General features: G+C 38.6%; 1 protein-coding gene across 3 annotated transcripts in view; it reads right to left on the bottom strand.

Annotated features, from left to right (window-relative positions):
* KMT2E (lysine methyltransferase 2E (inactive)) overlaps positions 1-18,946 on the bottom strand; it is a 112,451-nt gene extending 93,505 nt beyond the window's left edge. For 2 of the 3 annotated variants that reach the window (XM_054018082.1, XM_054018098.1), the window contains exon 1: positions 18,633-18,946. The gene's annotated coding sequence lies outside the window, so the exon portion shown is untranslated. Of the gene's footprint in view, positions 1-2,398; positions 2,517-18,632 lie in introns of those variants that run through there. The other variant, XM_054018090.1, reaches the window with a different exon arrangement.
* Positions 18,947-19,838: the final 892 nt, after the last annotated feature.

Here is a 19,838-nt window from a genome sequence, read left to right as displayed (position 1 = left end):
TAATAATTTCATTTTGTTATCAGCATGAGGACAAAAAATATTCAGATTATGGCAAACATTATAAAGCTTTAAAATTTGCTTTAGTTTAATATATTTACCCTATCAGCATGGGCTTTTTAAAATAAATAAACAAACATCTTCAGTAGGACAGCTCTCATAACTTAAAATACTTCTGAAGGAAGCTTTTTTCCCATGCTTTCAATCAAAAAAATCTGAGGCAAAAATCTAAACATGAACACAGAGAGTATAGGATCAAACCTCAAAGTTTTAGAATTAAAAAGTAAACGACTGCATACAAAACAGATTATATATATGAACAAAACTTTCACCACCCTGTTTGAATAACTGTTATTGTTAAAAATAAAATCATTCTGTTCATATATACAGTTATACGTACCCCACAAACATTCAAAATTCTCACTTCAGTCATGATTGGCCATTATTAGAACAGACTGAGTACATCACCAGATAACCTAATATGGCCACAATTCTCATTTTACCCACTCAATTTTCAACCAATAACCAAACTAAGGAAGAAGAATGTTATGTGATGGGTAACTGATAGGTATCCTAACTCTTCCAAATTCTATGTGATAATTTAAAACTCAGAGAGATCCTTAAAAACAGGACAATGTTATTTTTAATTTTTTTCATTGAAGAGTTTTCATGTAGTCTGATTATACACATAGTTATGTAACATTTCAGATGGAATAATAAAATGTTAACATGTATTAAAATAACTGCTGGACCTTTAGGCTCAATGTTACTATTGTACTCTTGGTTTATAAGCAAATAATGCAAAACTGAAAAAGTGAATCCACTCAATTTTAATGAGGAAGAAGGGAGGTGAGGTAACTCATGCATGCTTAAGGAACAAAGATCAGTTTCTTCAGGTGATGAGTTAGACAAGAGTTTATGACTATTTAACAAAATGTCTCCTTGTTATTCAAGTACAACTCTGAATATTACATATTGTACAAATCTTCCTATGGGTTCTGATTAAAAAAATAAGTTTGCTACATTTTACTCTGGCAAGCATTGAAGAGTCAATATGGCTAACAAGAGTGAGTGAGAATCTATTCTGACTCATACATAACTCAACAAAGTCCGACCTCCATGACACTGCACTTCGAACCTTCTCTTCTTCCCCTCTGCAGGGGTGCCATAATAAAGTACAGAGTATAAGCAAAAGGAGGGGTGAACAGAATTATATCACTAATCTGTTCCTACTCCACAGAACTAAAGTAGTAAATTAAGATGTACTGAGTCAGCAGTAACTTATCCAGCAGTGATTAGCCAAGTGAGGTGAGATCTTAAACTCAAATTGATGGCACTTCTCCGTATATCTGTCTTTACTTTTAGCAATATACTTCAGCACAACTATCCATGTCTTCCTTACTTCCACACTGAACTACTGCAATTCACCTGTAGACCAGCCTCAAACATTCGACTGTGCAGAATGCAGATTGCTGAGCAGTGCTTCTGGATGAAGCATATAATTCCTGTGCCCAGTAAATTACATTTGCTTCCAGTTTGTTAAAAAGTGGTTTTAGCTGTTGGTTTTGACCCATAAAATCATAACGGTTTTGGGCTCTTGACTATTTTTAAAACCACTTTTCTCCTCATGGGATACCACAACAGTTAAGATCAACTGTGGTACTTAAGATAACTGCCCTTTGATTTGAAGGGAGTGTACTAGTGACCAGGCATTTTCAACAGAATCCTAGCTTTAGAAAAGAAATCTTAATTTATTGACAAGGATAGTTTCCAATGAATTTCCGTGAGGTGGATTGGGAAGGACTTCACATTGATGTTGATCAAATTAGAATATTTTGTATTTTTAAAAGTGCACATGCTTAGCATTAGAAGGACACATTTAATAAACTAGAAGAAAAAGTCTAGAATGGATCACATTAAACTTCCTTATGAGATGAGTAAGGCCTCTGGATATTTTACCATTCCCAATTCTCTTGTTCTTGTTGGAGTAGATGTCTTTTTTAGCCCATTAGACAAATTACCAAATATACTAACTGTAGAGAAGTCAGGTCACCTACTTCATGGAGATAATTCCCAGTATTTACAGAAGCATAGTAGGTTATGTTTTGTCAGATGCCATGGACACCAAACTGTATTTTATGCAGAGACAACATCTTCGGAACAGTAAGAATTTTTACTTTATTACAATGAATTTATTATTCCTGAGAGACCAAGAAAATGAAGTCCTCTAAGCCAAAGAAAAAGTATATCAAACTTTACAGTGATGGATGCACTGCAAATAGGTAAGATAGACAGATAACAGGCAGCAGCAGCACAAATTCTCACACTATCCTACTTTTATGCTAGAACATTATACTGGAGGGACCACCTCTACAATTAAGTTCAATTTCCACTTACTTACCTCCCTTCTGAGACTCTCAAAAAGGGTGCCAATTCATACCAAACTCGACTGAGACGATGATCCGCTCATTTAAATTAGACAGCCATCAAACGGTAACACCATTGGGTTGGGTCTCTGCCAATCTCAGCTTGATCTGAACTAGCAGCTACAAAATGAAAGGCTTCACATTACCTATGCCCTGAACCAGTCAGCCCCCAGGCAGCAATACTGATAAATTAACACCAGAATGTAACTAGGAAAACCTATCCTGAAAAACAGTTTGGGACAGAGAGGTTCAGTGGTAACATTTTAGAGTTATTATAGTCTGGATGTGACTTTGCCTTGACTGTCATTTTCAGTGTTGTTGAGCCAGCCAGTCAAAAAATACACTGTAAAGATTTGGAAAGCCACATGTCAGCAGAGGCTGAAACAAAAGAGGGGGTGCAAGGGACGTGGAGAAGAACTATGCCACCTGACTCATGTGCTATTATGTCTATTTTCTTGCACAAAGCAACTAAGATTATCCAACAATAAGCTCATTGTGTACACAAGATATTTGGGGTGGACTAAGTGACCCAGGTCTGCACAATGGTTATAAGAGGAAGTATAAGATGTGACTGGCAAAACTGAGATTCTTCAAGACCCCTTCATTATCATTATTTATCGCTGCCATCTTAAAATTACAGGACATAGCAACCTTCCTTACTTCAGCAAAGAAAGCTGTAGTAGTATTTGAGGGGGTACGTTCTTCAACTACTCTTCCAAAAGTGTGGCATTCCATCACCAGGAGCTGAATGCACTGCCATTGCAACACCTGCATATCCCCAGCTAGCTCAGGAGCAAAACCTGTGTTACTTGTGAACAATATTCAAGGAATTCTTCATGTTGTACCGGCCACGGATGGACATTTCTGCCCTTACTCTGGGTAGGTACTCAGCATGGGGGAGGGAAGGGGGGAGGGGAATGTAGGCGCTCATCTATACCAGGCAACTAAACTGGTGCAGGTACGGTTGCATTTTGTAACATCACATCATGTCAAACACAGTCATTTCAGACTAATAAGGGAATCCTGGAGAAGCAGAAGGAGAAATTATTTACACTACGTCCAGAATTTGAAATGTCTTCATCTGCTACACTGTGATATTCCTGATATACCCACCTGATGATTCTTTATGCATCTCTCCAGAGTAGATGCTTGGACTACAGGAACTAACATACAGGATCAAGCCAGTAGTCCAGTGGATGTTTCAGATGAAGGAGAAAAAAAAACATGCAGAGGATAATGAATAGCCTATCCCTTGGGAAAGCTTTTTCCTAACTCCTGTCAGTTAGTGGCTGGCTTATTCCCTGAAGTAAGAAGGTTGAGATTCTTTTTTTTTTTTTTTTTTTTATATAAAGTCACCTAGAGTCACAGTGACTGTTCTCAACATTGTGAATATTCTCATCTATTGAGTGTTTAATTTGCTTTGAACCCTAGTAGGATCTCAACTTCAGCATCTTCAAACAATAGGTTCCATAAGTTATCCATAAGAGATTCATTATGCATTGTTTAAAAAAAAAAAAAAAGAACAGGAGTACTTGTGGCACCTTAGAGACTAACAAATTTATTAGAGCATAAGCTTTCGTGGACTACAGCCAACTTTTTTGTATATGGGAATATAAGGCTTTTTAGAGATGACTGTGACAGGTGTTGGTAGTACCAGTGATTTATTTTATTTTATTGCCTAGTTTATGGAGACCTTAAAAAGAAGTAAACAGCACAATCACCTCAAACACAAACAAGACTATAACTGAAAAAATTAACTAAGTCTGTTTTTACATTTTACTTAGTGCATTTAACAGCACTTTGTATAGGCCGTTTCACTGTTTCCCCCCGCCCCCGACAAAGTCATACTTCAGAGGGGGATTCAATACCTTAAACTATTATTCTTTGTTAAAAAAAGTTGATTAAAGTTGATGTTCCTCTAAGTGTACAATGAGGTATTTCCTATCTATTTATAGATGACGTAAGGCACTCAACTCTAAATAAGAGTTTCCACAGAAGGAAGTTGAACTAATTTAACTATATCAGTTTCTAAATTACTACAATTTTCTCATGTAAGCAAGACCTTAAAAATAGGAATGTTAAGTCTTCTCCTTCCATGTTTTTGTTGGAGGACTCTGAATGACATAGATATACACTAGGAACTTTTTCAACTCTCTCTTTTCATAGATTTTAAGGCCAGAAGGGACTACTAGATGATCCAACCTGACTTCTCATACAACATAGGCCATCAAATTTCAACCATTTACTCCCATGTTGAGCCCAATAACTTGTGTCTGACTAAACCATATCTTCTAGAAAGACATCCAGTCTTGATCTGAAGGCTTCAAGAGATGGAGAAAGCACCACCTTCCCTTAGTAGTTTGTTCCATTAGTTAATCACCTTCACTCTTAAAAAAAAGTGCCATTTCAATTTGCCCAGTTTTAACTTCCAGCTATTGATTCTTCTAGTACTTAAAGGGGCTGGAATACTTAGTCCTTAAAAAGGGGTTTTGCACCATGTGTATTAAATAGAAGTTTACAGCTTTAAATAGCCTACATAAAATTCATGTTTCACATCTTTAGCATATCATAAAATTAGTACTTCTGTATCCAACCATAGTTTTCAAAAATAGTTTGCAAGACCTGAATATCTAATGTAAAAACGAAGCAGAAACAGAAAAGCTTTCAAACCTTCTGCTTATTCATACATCATAAAAAAGAGGGAAAAAGCCAAATTATTTTCTCCTTTGCAGGTCATTGTAAATAGCAAGTTGGTAGCACTTTTTGTCATGTAGAAGACTGGACTTCCAACACTGGGCTTCTAAAACTTAGAGCTAGTAAAGACTTGAGTTGCAGAACAACGTGGTTGGCCTTGGGCTGGAAGAAACTGCATTCTTGGCAAACTTAACTGAAATCACATGTAACTGCTACCAGACTGTTTGTAAATCACCACAAATAGATACTGTGATTATGTAACCCATGTCCAAAAAAATCTGAGGATATTTTGCCACAATAATAATAAAAAAAAAATCTATGACTTGCACCTGCTATGTTCCAAATGGTGGAAACTACATGTAATAAAAAAAAAGGTCACATTAAAAGGTTCTAAAAGGTTGTGACCAGATGCTTAACATAATTAATATTAACAACAAGGGGGAAGGAACACACAACAGAATATAGCAAGAGCAGTCTAGACAACATTTAGATAAGTTAGACGTATACAAGTCAGCAGGAACGGACAAAAATTCACCGTTGGGTACTTAAGGAACTGGCCGAAGCAGTCTTGGAACTATTAGCGATTATCTTCGAGAACTCATGGAGGACCAGATTGGAGATGGGCAAACTTAGCATCAGTCCTTAAAAAGGAGAACAAAAAGGACCTGGGGAACCACAGACCTGTCAGCCTAACTTTGATTCCTGGAAAAATACTGGAACAAAAAATACTTATCAACCAATCAATTTGTAAGCCCCTAAAGAATACCAGAGTGATAAGTAATAGCCAACATGGATGTGTCAACAACAAATCACGCCAACCCAACCTTATTTCTTCTTTGATAGGGTTTCTAGTCTAGTGGATGGAGAGGGAATCAGTAGACGTGATATATCTTGATTTCAGTAAGGCTTTTAACACAACCCCACATGACATGCTCAGAAACAAAGTAAAGAAATGTCGCCCAGCTGAAATTATTATAACGTGCGTGCATAAGTGGTTGAAAAGCCATACTCAAAGAGTTATAATCAATGGTTTGCTGTTAAACTGGAGAGATGTATCTAGGGAGTCCTGCAGGGTCTATCCTGGGTCTGGTACTATTCAATAGATTCATTAATCACCTGGAGAACACAGTGGAGATCATGCTTATAAAATCTGTGCATGACACCAAGCTGGGAGGGGTTGCCAGTACCTTGGAGGACAGGTTTAGAATTCAAAACAACCTTGACATATTGAAAACTGGTCAGAAATCAACAAGATGAAATTCGATATAGAGAAGTGCAAAGCACTACATTTAGGAAGGAAAAAAATCAAAAGCATAACTACAAACAAGGGAATGACTGGCTAGGTGACAGTACTGCTGAAAAGGATCTCGGAGTTATAGTGGATCAAAAATTGAAAAGAATCCAACAATCTGATGTAGCTGTGAAAAAGGCTAATATTCTGGGGTGTATTAACAGCAGTGTGGCATGGAAGACACAGGAGGTAACCGTCCCACTCTACTCAGCACTAGTGAGCTGTCACCTGGAGTAATATATCAAGTTTTGGACACCATACTTTAAGAACAATGTAGACAAACTGGAGCGAATCCACAGGAGAGCAATAAAAATGATAAAAGGGTTAGAAAACCTGGCCTATGAGGAAAAGCTAAAAAAACAGGGAATGTTTAGTCTTAAGGAAAAAAGACTGAGGGAGGTAAGGGGGAACCTGATAACAGACTTCAAATATAGTAAGGACTGTTATAAAGATGATGGTGAGCAAACTGTTCTCCAGGTCCCTTGAAAGTAAGAGAGGAAGTAATGGGGTTAGTCTGCAGTAAGGGAGATTTAGGTTAGCTATTAGGAAAAAATAACTATAAGGATAGTTAAGTACTGGAGTAGGCTTCCAAAGGAGGTTGTGGAATCCCCATCACTGGAGGTTTTTAAGAATAGGCTAGACCAGGGGGCTCAAAGTCCCGGCCTGTGGACCATTTGCGGCCCGAGAATCTCCGCACTGCGGCCCACGGAGGAGAGACCCATGCAGCCACACTGCCAGCTCTGTCTGCTACAGGCACCGCCCCCCGCAGCTCCCATTGGCTGGGGGAGAGAGAGAGAGATACCATCACTAGTCACTGGGCAGAGTCAGCCATGGAGGCAGCATCATTAGTTGCCGGGCAGAGTCAGCCATGGAGGCAGCATCACTTTTTCCCACAATTAATATAAACAAGTCAAAATACCAAACAACTATCAGATGCACACCTTGCTCAATCCTGAAGGTTTCAACTGCTCAGTCACTGAGGCCAAACATCAGCAAACTGACAAAACTGGAGCATTGCCAGGTGTCTGGCAAACACTAAAAACTCTCTGGCAGGCAAAGAATTGTATAAAGTTGTATGACAGTTTTATTATTTCTAAGAAATTCAAAATAAAAAACACAACATAAACATTTTCCTTTCTGAACACCATCTTCAGTGACATTATTGGCCCGCTGGGAGGATTTGAGGACTGGCCCTGGCCCTAAGGTAAATTGAGTTTGAGACCCCTGGGTTAGACTAACACTTTTCCAGGATGGTCTAGGTATATACTTGGCCCTATTTCAGTGTGTAGGGATGGACTGGATGAACTCTCAAAGTCCCTTTCAGCCCCATATTTCTATGATTCTATAACTGATAAATCCACAGCTTGAGGAATAAAATCTAACTTGCATCCAACAAGCAAATGAAGCGGATAGCAAGATAGGCAAGAGCCTCTAATTTTGATAGAGCCTATCAATAATAACAACAACAACAACCACACACACAAAAAAAACCACTTTCTCCAAATAAAAGTGACTATAAAATACAGCAAAAAGAGGACCATTACATTTTAAGTGTTTTAAAACTTGGGATCCAGTCATATTAAGACTGTCTGCAGTTTCCATTGTATATGTAGAGGGAATCACAATACACTATCACTGGAAGGTATTCCCTGAGCAACACAGAGTGAAAATCTGGGGGGAGGGGGAAAAAGTCATATTTCTAATTGCAGATTTGAGAAAGGGAAGGAAAAAGGTGTGGGCTGCAAGTAGAAAATTCACCAGTTCTTATACAGAAGCAACAATGCAATTTTGCTTCCCTAATTTAAGTCCTGGCATCAACACCATCTGAACAGGAATTTGCTGATACACAAACCAAGTTACCATCCTTATTCCACATGTCTGACCAGCACCTTTACAGAGAAAGGAGCATACCATCCAAAACATTGCAGTAGTTGAAAAAATAAATAGGGAAAATTGAAGGGACCCCTCCTTTCTCAGCTCCAGCTACCTCTTTCAACTATCTTTCCTCATAGGTGCAAAGGCTAGACTGCAGTTTCCATAAGCATTTTATAAGAAAAAATATTTTATAAGATAAGATTTAATGTGCTTACTATAATTAATCTACTCATACTTGGTAGGCTGAGTAGACATTTTAAGTCTTTCCAGCTGAGAATAATATTCTCTCCTAAAATTTTGTTATGCTACATTACGCATTTTGTGATCACTATGGAGAAGCAAACTGTTTATGGAATGTTTGAACGTTATACTTCTTCCTCTATACATGTGCTCAGAAGAAATTAACATGTACAACTGAAACCCTGGGTAAAACTACTGCCAAAGTTATGTTAATTTTAGGGTAACTAGAGTGGTAATTTCCTGGAGGTAGTCTATTTGTATAATTGTCAAGGAGCACAAACAAAAAAGGACATGCACTCATTTTTAGGGAATGCGAACAAATCAAAAGAAATAAGGTGAATTTCACTGGAAGAGATGTGTATTTCCACGTTATCCAGTCCCTACTCCCACTCCTGAGCATGGACAAACAAGCTTCCAAGGCAGAAAGTTACTCCCCCACAAATTTATTTATAATTATTTTCAATAGGTTGGTATGAAATTTAGCAAAAAAGAAATCCATTCTATACTACATGTTAGTGCTGGTGCTCAGCGTAACACAACTTGGCCAAAAGCCACAAATCATTACAAAAAGACTGAAAAAAAGACCCAACCGTGCCTTATACTAAAATATGAAAGTGAGGAGAGGGAGCAGGGCACCTACACAAAGGGGAAAGAAACCATACTTTAAGCACAAATATTTAAAAATTCTCTCTTTGGGTAAACTTTTTAAACATACAAGAACATAGATAATGTGAACAAACATTTTCCTATTTTTCCTCCACATTAAGCATTTTAATAGTTTCATATCCATTAGCAAAAACAATTTTTATCATGGCCTCCTTCAAAGCCATAGTAGTGGCAGCATCATCATATTATAAACTCTCATTCCTGAACTTTAAAATATGTTGTTAAGTATTAAAAAAAAAAAGCATATGCTAAAGGAAAAACTTCATTAGAAGCAATTTTAGGTTTGGCTACCCTACAGCATTTATCATTGTTCAAAATACAGTATTAGGAAAACGTTTTCCAGAAACACAAATCTGGTTATTTGGAATATTAATATAGAGATTAGATCACGTGTAGAATATTCCAGTGATATGTAGAACAATTAAGTGAGGTACTCTGAATGAATATTTATGCTGGATGTTACTAATTTAGTACACTACCTTTGGCCAGATCTTGAAGGAAGCTCTCTTCCTTCAAAATGGTAAGGATTTTGTTAAGAGTTTAGAAGGGGAAATTCAACTCCCAGGTGCTACAATATCCTTTACCATAGCGAAGTCCAAGTAATGCAAACTTAGGAACTACCACTAGTCCAGATTTAGACCCCAACTGGCTCTCTTGGGGTAGCCCTCAATGCTAAGCTAAGAAACTGACTAGCACCCATCATTCCAAATTTCTGAGGCTAAAGAGAACAAAGGATGAATAAAAAAGGAAGGAGGAGGAAGAGAAAATAAGGGACAGAAGGAGGAAACAGATAAAGGAGCCAGGACACCACCGAATGAGGAATTTCACAGGGGAAAAACAAAACTAAACCAAAAACCCTCCATCACCTCCAAAACCCTCCACATGCAGTAGAATAAATAAAAATTATGTTCATATTAGCAAAGTCAAACTGCCCCAGAAAAAAGCTGCTCTTCTTGGTTTCCCCATTAACTGAGTCCCTATATTCAGAAACTACTTCACCACTGTTTACATGGAGGTTTGAAGATGCAAGAGCAACATTATCAGTAGGTTGTAATATTAACAATACAAAACTCCACACTTGAGATGGGTTTCCATCAGGCTTGGAAAAACCACTGATCCACTAGCAGCTGGCAATAAGAAGTCTGGAAAGGAGGACCAGCAAGCCACAATTTCAATGGCACCTTCAGAGAATTCAAGACTCTTGTGCAAGGAAAACTAACAGTAAGGTCTCCATCTCTCAAATGTCCAATCTGGAGATGGTCTCTGAAGCTCTCAAAGAGCTCATTACGTAGATTATGCCAACCCAAGTAGTTGAGAAAAGAAAGACTCCTGTATCAGTACCATCCACAAGTCATTTGTCTATTAACTTAGGTCCTGACACAAAAAGGAGCTACTCTCCACTGGGCCTCACCCTCCTGGTGAAGAGATGGAGAGTGCTCCAGAGGCCCCACTGGCTTCCTTCTAGAGGGGATCGGAGTGGTAGAAGGGGATCAGTGTCCCCCTTTCCCCAGATACTTCTGCAAGTCCACTAGAGAGCCTTCTGGGCTTCCCCTTTTCTCTCCTCCTCACCCCTTTTTTTCCCTTCTATCTGAGTGGAAGTAAGAGAGCATGGAGGCTAGGAAGAGAAAAGATACAAGAGGAAGAGAGTGAAGAATGGTAGCGAGGAGATAAAAATCAAATGTGGATTTTGGAATTAATGTGAGTTAAATGAGAGGGAATCAATAAAAGGGTAAACAGATTGAGGAATGAGACAGAGCTCTGACAGTCGCTTATTCTACATAAACAAAAAAAAGGGGGCGGGGGGAGGAGACAGGGAACATGATGCTCGAATACCTAGTCTCCAGCTGTAACTACTAAGGCCACACAAAATGGGAAGAAAATAATTTGTTGCCTGTCTTGAGGGAGGAGAAAAATGCTACTCAGAGGAGGGCCTATCTATATCCATGTCACACCAGACATTTGGAAAGAGTCAAGAACAAGAAGGTAAAATGGGAGGAACAAGCATGGTAGAAAAGTTTTATTCTTTTGGCATGGGCATTGCAAAATTTTGTTATTAGTTGACAAGAAATACTGGTTGGTTTGTATTAAAGTGTCTGTCACCTCATTCACAATAATTCTGTATCATAACTATTACTGTTACATGCAAAACTGATTTAGGAAAACAAGTTCTGTTCAACTGTGTCACTCCTTTACTAATTCTGTTAGCTTGGTGTGTCCTATGAGATCTTACCTAAAATATTCTTCCTACCAGTTGCTTCCTTCCAAACATATGATCTGACATACTCATTGAGTAGTAGATTACAGTGGGATATTTTAAAGATGTTCATGAAACGATTCTCTATGAAAGTGTACTACAGAGTCAAAACTTCCATAGATCTCAACGTTCATTAGCATACAACACCATCAAAATTCACAAAGAGCATTTCAAATAAGTAGAGTATTTCTGCATTTATGTGTAATCAATATTCAATAAGCTTGTTCAATAGGTTACATCTCATCTAGTGGGGTGGCCAGGTATGGATTTATTTCTTTGATGTGTGACAGTTTACTTACCACTGGTTCGTCCACTGAAAAGTCTTGATTATAACAAATCTTTCAAGAAACATTCTGAATCTCTGTTCTGAATGCAATATTTAAGTCAGGGGTGAGGTTTTTTTTGCATTTTTCTATTATAGGCAGAAGAAAGCAATAAACTTTAAACATGTATTTCCTATAACTGTGACATAGGCATACCAAATGTTTTACTGCGTTCACCAGATACTATTACAACTATCAGTTGATAAACAGCATAGAAAAAACACTCTGGTACTGGGAGATTCTGGTGCAGTTTTTGTTCCACTCGGTATTTGTAATACAAAGAGGATAAATTATTTAATTTGAGTCAAAGACTGACCTTTCAGCTAAACTCTTCTATTTTATTCTAAATTTTTTCACTGATGTAGGATTCCCACACATGTAGTTTTCCCCTACTTCCATATGTTGCATTTGGTCTGAATGGATGCTGGATTAGAGCTTCCACTCGTGTCTTGGGCAAACCTGCAGGATTTGGAAGAAGGTCTGATCTCCTTATGCTTCAGTCTGGGAATCTAAGCCCAGGAAGACTGGAAGTTTTAATCCTTCACATAAATAGGAATTTTTAATTTCTTTTCAGTGTTGGGAGTTTCTTCTCTATATTGAGCAACTACATCAAATACAAAAAATACTGTTTTACCACAAGGCCAATCTGGGCTAGATTTCTTGGTTATAATATAAATTATACATATTCCTACATATTTTAATCCCAAGAGTTCTTTCAGTTATGTTCAAGAAAGTCACAGCACACAGAACGTAAGTATTTTCAATCCCGTTCAAACTACAGTTCCCATTTTCAAGACATTGCACTGATCACTAACATTTTCAGTTGCAATGTCCATCCAAAACTAAATTACTCGATTTGCAATTATGTTATATTTAGGGATTCTAGTTTCTATTTATTTTGGTAGCTTGGTGCTTTCTCTTCTTAGAGAAGAAAAAAAAGATTTTTATAGGGTTGTTTTTTTTTGTTTTTTTTTTTTTTTAAATTGTGACAGCTTAATTCTGAGCTGGCATCTGTTGTATCATTAGCCCACGATGGTTTTAACATTCATTTCCAAATGACACAGGTAGGAGTTGCGACTTTTGACCACTCAGTATCTTTGCTGGATGCAAATACATAAACATGCAGAAAACTTCCTAAGCAGCTGTTGTGCACGACTTGGAGTGAATAACAGCAAACAGCAGGGACAGGAAGTGAATGACTTAAAAAAATCCCTTGAGGAAACTTTTTTTTTAAAAATCTGCATAATTATTAAAATGTTAGAAGTGGGGTTTTATCAGTTGCTTAAAGTTTATACTGAAAATTGACACACACACCCCAGATAACTAAATGTTCTGCTATTAGAGATGGAACTCTGCCCTAACATATATTGAAATTACTATACTTTTAAGTCAAAAGTTGATTATAAGAATTTTCAGATTTCTTATACATTCAACAGTCTCATTCTAAAACTGTATTCTGAGAAAACAGATAGCCATGATAAAAAAAAAAAAAATTGTGATCCCACTTCATTTCCCCCCAAAATACTGAAATACGTGAAAAACCTCGCAACACTTCTCTACTGTAAGTCCTCTGGATCCTCAACTTCAAAATAAATATATCTACAGTGAAAAGTATTTTCACAGCATTTAAAGAGTCTCTCAAACCAACTGTTAAGACATGATCAGCTGTCTAGGCATAGAGTATCAGTTGCCTGATGTAACAGCCAGATGGCTCTAAACATTCCCCTATTATAACCACACCTCTAGTTGAGGAGTAATCTTCCACTGGCTTGTTAACTTTCATTATGTCTTGACTAAATCGTCAATTATATCCAGCATAATATTTCTAAAACTTGTTAAGTTAGAAAAATTTAAGGGAAAAAAAAATCAATATTATGTTGGAACACCTTACAAACTTAAGCTATTTAAAATACTCAGAGTCCTTTGAATAGAGGGATCCAAGGCATTGATATTTTGTCAGTGAGGCTTAATTAAAGGAAGTGAAACAGTAAAGTAACCAGGTATCTGACAAATAATAAGTTTGCAGTTTATTCTACTAAATGATGTCTCTACTTAAGGCTCACAGTGATCATAAAGATGAACTTTAACTATTATATAATAATATAATGTTAAGGGACAGTTTTATAAATTTATCTAAGTAATTGTCTACCAGCACAACAATCTTTATGAAATTTGAAAGAGAAAAATCTCAGTGATCTCACAAATTTCTAGTGGCTAATATATGAAAGCCCAGCAGCATTTATATACATGTTTTTTATAAATTGTTGCTATACTCCATTTTAACAAGACTACGAAGACAGTATTAGTAGAGTTTCATCTTGGGAAATTACAGCAAAATTACAATTTCTTCCTTTGTAGCGTGAAGGGGATCCAAAATTTTGTGCAAGAGACAATCAGATGTTATTTTAGGAAGCATGATTAACTTCTGTTTAAATTTTTAGTTTGTGGCCGATAAGAATAGAAACAAAATAATACATAAATAATTGTACTTAGAGAGAAACCTGCTTTTCAATAAAGTTAAAGTTTATGTTTTCCATAGTTTGAAAGCTAGAATACAGATTCTCAAGAGATGTATTCAGAATTCAACTGAAGTCCACATAGGTAGGGTATCCCTATAAAACTGAAGATATACTTTCAATCTTACTATCAGTTCTCACTTACTGTATCTGTATCGTGGTTTGTTTAAATGCACTACCTGTTCCCAGATCACAGTCTCACAGAATTTGCTTTTGAGAGATTTATAAACAAATGTAAATAAATGTGTTGATGTCACAAATATCAGGAACCAATTTAATAACAAACTGATTTCCCCACACCCTGTCCAAAGGTCTATGCGAGTGGTGGGCAACCTGCAGTCCGTCAGGGTAATCCGCTGGCGGGCCGCAAGACAGTTTATGTTGACCGTCCGCAGGACGACTGCGCGCAGCGCCCTGTGGCCCACATCGCTTCCTGCAGCTCCCATTGGCCGGGAATGGTGAACCGCAGCCACTGGGAACTGCGGGAGGCTATGCCTGCGGAAGGTCAATGTAAACAAACTGTCTCACGGCCTGCCAGGGGATTACCCTGACCAGCTGTGGGCCGCAGGTTGCCCACCATTGCTTTATGCTCTGCAACTAATCCTACTGAAATCATATTAGACCAAGTTAAGCATGTGCTTAAATCCTTGGGGAATGGGGCACTAAGGATAATCTTGCAGACCTTTAAGGAATCTAAAATTTTGAAATCAATTTCTATATTCTTGCTGTTTCTCAATGTCCCAACTAAAAACAATGTACCTTTAAATAAAAAAAAATTGCCAGTAAGATTCCAATGAAAGTTTAGTTTAACAAATAAGAGGATCTCAAAGTACTTAATAAATATCAGTCTTCAACAAAATATTAAACCAATTATACACACAAGAAAACTGAACCACAGAAATCTAATCCAAAGAAATAATCTGAGTCCTAGTACTATCATGCAAATATGCTAAAAAGTATTTACCATCCCCAATATTTTTCTCTGATATCCTAAGGTATTTCCCAGATCACTAAAGTCATTCCAAACGCAGATGATCAAAAAAGATATAGATGGCCTTAGTACATGGAGTCCAGATTGCTGACGGACTACTCGTATATTAAGTCTGACGTTTGGAAATACATTGGTACATATGGAACTTAAAACAGAGTGGTTTGAAATTTTAACATTTCAAACCAAGTCTCAAGGACAGTTTGGGGGTTTTTTGGTAATCTATTTTTTTTAAATTTCAAATTTGTTGTATTTAATTTATTTATAGATTTTACTGTGGTATTCATCCTCATAATATCCAAGCGCCTCAAAAACATTAATGAATTTAGCCTTAAAACACCCTTGTGAGGTAAACTATTACTATCCCCATTTTACAGATGGAGAAACAGAGAGAGGTAAAGTGATCACACAAGGTCACCAAGAAAGACCTTCTGATTCCCAAGAAAAGTCTAGTGGTAAAGACATTACTTAGACTACTGATGCTTTTCAGATCACCTTTAAGGTATAGGATATTGTTTGTTTTAAACCAAGTGTTGCAGAGTATACCTCAGATTCTGCTTATGTGACTCTAGTCATATTGAAAACTAGCACCTAAAGGGGCAAGATATACCCCTTTGCTTCTTGATATTTGCACACAAATCCTATTAGCATTAGAAACTTAGACAACAGAATCGCAAATAGAAACCTATGGAAATTATCAGAATTCTAATCAAGAAAACCCCATAAGTTTACCACAGACCCTTTAGCCATCCCCAAATTATTAAAAATATATAATTGAGGGACATAATATATGGATTTAAATTTTAAAAATTCATATTATAGCAATATGTTGGTCGAGTAATGCATGCCCTGTCCTATTAATGCACTACTTGTGTGGTTGAAGTCACTCAAGCCTTTGGCCTCACTACACACAAGGTATGCCTTGAGGGGCTGTTAATACATACCTTCAAAGTCTTATTGTTTAGCTGATACAGATATAAAGAACAAATTATCTATTCTTCCATAGCAGTGCAAGGTAATATTCGTAAAGTTAAAATTATTCAGGCACTGAAAAATGGTTTGCTACTGGAATAGTATTTCATATTTGGCTCTTAAAATCCAGAAGGTTCCAATAATATACTAAAATGGGAACTTGCATCTCATTAAAGTAGGGACAGCAGGAGTTTGAATTTACAAATTTCTATTTACCTTTGTAATTTTAGTTTAACATACTAAAAACATGACAAGTTTCCTGAGATTTGTGGCTCTCAATTGCATTCAATATATCAACTACTAAAAGAATGCTTTATTGCTTCTCCATCCCACACAGCCTCACACCATCTTCTTTATGATGATACTAAAAGGTTCATATGTCATTTGGGACAGGAAGAAAGAAAGACTAAGTACTGTAGTTTCACTTAAACGTTTATGTACATTATCAGACAGTTTTTACACTTTACAATATATATTTAATGACTTAACAAAAAAAAGATTCTCATGATGAAAAATTACACATGGGCAAGAAAGCTTTACATCTGAAGAAGCAAAGTAACAGGTTTGAATTTTGTCTGGCTATTTCCTTAAACAGTAACATCAAAACATTAAACTAGTATTCCTAAACTATTCATGTTAGATTAACACTAACATCTCCAGTAAAGGAAGTATTTTGTCAAAGATTAACCTGACATTCACAAAGGCAATGACTATCTAAGAATTTAGTTAGTATTGTTTTAATCTTTTGTCTTTTTTTTTTTTATAAGTATTACTGGTCCTTGTGTTAGTAACAGATGTATTGTGAAACATACCTAGGTTAACTAGCATAGACGTAGGAATTATTCCAAAACATTATTAAAACAAAAGTGAAGAGATTAATATGGCATGCATATCACATCACACAAAGATACAAACACACCCCCCAAGAAGCTACTTGACTCTATCGTCTCCCCCACCCCCACCAGTAAGAGTGGTCTCGTTCATTTGCCTTTCACACACATAACCAATAAAATTAATCAGCTGGGATACAGCATTTTATTCATAGTAAAGTCAAGACATGTTTTGTACATGATTTGAAGAAAACAGCCTTTTCATTTAAACATAACAAGCCAGTAATGTGCTGCAGACAAACGCACTGCATGGGGTGTGGAGGACCCGAGCTGATTAGATTACCACAACATCAGCCTGGGGCCGCCATTTTTAGAATCTCTAAAGGACAAAAGAGGGAAATTACAATTTTTACTCCACATTTACCATAAGTAACTTTAAAAGTACAATGTTTATGGTCAAGCATTTACGTATCCTACCTATGGTCATAGCCATCTCTTTCAGTTCACTGAGGTAGGTCTCAAAAAACAAAAAAGCCTTTTCGTTACTAATCCCTTTAGGATGATGTAAATAAACTAAGGCTAAACATTCTTAAGTTCCGACTTTAATCAAATGTAGTGTATACAATTTTAGGGACCTCGGGACTTTTAGCTACCGCCCATTCCTAAATGACTGAACATAGGGGAATACAGGACCTTTATAATCAGACTACATTATATTTCTTCTCCCCTATTTAGTACTACACAGTGGACCGTTTGTTTCTCCTCCCCTACGTCTGCAGCAGTAGGGTCTACTCCACTAATGCCTTTCCATAAAAAAAAAAAAGATTTAGATGTGCCACATAAGGAAATACGAATGCTAGACATAAAAACTAAAACAGGGCAGCAAAGATGAGTATTTTAAATATACCTTAGGCTCCATACATTCTCTACAAAGGGGGTGGGGAGAATCATCCCCTTTTAAATTGACACAGAAACTCTTTAGAACTGTTTTCCGTTTGTCCAGGTTACACCACAGAAGAGATGTTAAAAGGGAGGGAGGGAGAGAGGGAGGTGGGGGTGTGGAAAGGAGAGAGATTAGGCCTATAACGAGCCATTTTAGTATCACAAAACAAAAATATACAAGATAAGGGAGTCTATTTTCTAAGCTTCATACATACAACCCAATACGCAATCATACTATTACACATCCCTGCTCTTAGCCTCTGGGTCTACAGAAATTTATGTTGTAGGTCACATAATATCCCCTCTTGGGTTTGTTTGGTTTTAATCATAATGCATAAATCCGGTATAACTGCCAAAAAAAAAAATCCCCTCGGCGCCTCCAGTTACAGTAACCCGCCATATTCACAAGATATAACGACTCCCTTTCATTTTCAAACCAACCCATACAACGGGAAACACAATCCAAAGCAATTTATACAGAATCATGCACGGTTTAGAGGGGAGGGGACCTCACACCCCACCCCTCCCAGATGTAAAGGGATGCCTCCCTAACGTTTTAACCCTTACTAGAACCCCCTTCCCCCTCGGCAGGAATAATAATCATAACAGGAGACTCACCTGTAATGATCACAGGCCAGGCAGCAGCTCCCCCTTAGCTGAGCCCCTTTCCTATCCCAACCAAAACAATGCAACGGCCCCACTGCGGATGTCCCTAGCCTGGGCAGGACGCAGCCCTCAGCTGACTCTGGTAAAGAGGAGTGAGCAGAGGGGTCCCCCAGACCGGCTCGGCGCTCAGAACCCTGCAGGGACCAGCTGGGAAGCGCCTTTGCCTTGGGACCTGTGTACAAACCCCGCTGCCGCTGCTGCTCCCGTCTCCCTCCTCTCAGACTCCTACGCTCCCTCTATGTCACTGCCTCTCTCTGGGAAAATGGCGTCCTCCGCTGTCCCCTCCCTCCTACTACACGGGGCTCACCCGTCCCGCCCGGCAGGGGCAAGGTTACCAGGGCGAAGCCAAACAGCCGCCATTTTGCTTGTGGGCTGGAGCGCAGTCTGTGTCCGTTAAGTCCTCCCTCGTGCCATGTCCGTTTTACAAAGGGGGTTTCCTCACGATATTAAACTGTTCGAGGGCCGAGGCCAGAGAGCGCGGCCCCGATCGAAAAATGCTAAAGAGGGGCAGCCTAGGGAACGGCAGGGGCGAGAGGACTGTGTCTGGGTGGAGACTCGGGGCGATCGTGCAGCTGAGTCCACAGGCGGGCGGGGAGGGGCTCGGGCCCAAAATGATGCTGCGAATGACCTAAAGCGCGCAGCGAGACCCTGCCTTCCGCAGGGACGCAGACACCGAAACCTGTTTGCAGCCTACCCCCAAGTGAGCCCCTGCGCCTGCCTGCCCCCTGACCTCTTGTGAGCCTGGGCCAGCCGTACTGACACACACGGGCTTTGGGGGAGGCTGCCAGACCGAGGCAATCTCCCCACGCAGAGTGAGACGGGGGATAAGAGACGGAAGCCCGTTGGGTAAACTATGGAGGGTTATTCGCTGAGGGGATCTCCCCCTCCCCAGTTAGTGGAGACCTGAGGCGGGTCTGGCTGAGGAAGTCTCTCCACAAGTGACCGAGGTTTAGCGCAGGCCTGCCTCGGGGAACCTCTTCCAAGGAACGAGACTGAGGCCCTAGGGCCAGCTCTGCCTGCCAGGCTCCCCTTTCCCGAATGACACTTGGGGGGGGAAGGTCTGGGGCTGCCCTGATCTGGACGAGTCACAGGCAGAGCGAGAGGTAAGTGTGTGTCAGACAGGCGCGGCCCCTCTGTTTATGCTGCGCTCCTTCCCTT

This window comes from Malaclemys terrapin, chromosome 1 (assembly GCF_027887155.1).
Source record: "Malaclemys terrapin pileata isolate rMalTer1 chromosome 1, rMalTer1.hap1, whole genome shotgun sequence".
NCBI classification, from domain to species: Eukaryota; Metazoa; Chordata; order Testudines; family Emydidae; genus Malaclemys; species Malaclemys terrapin.
The sequence above is the reverse complement of the archived record's forward strand: the minus strand, read 5'-3'. Positions and strand labels throughout refer to the sequence as shown.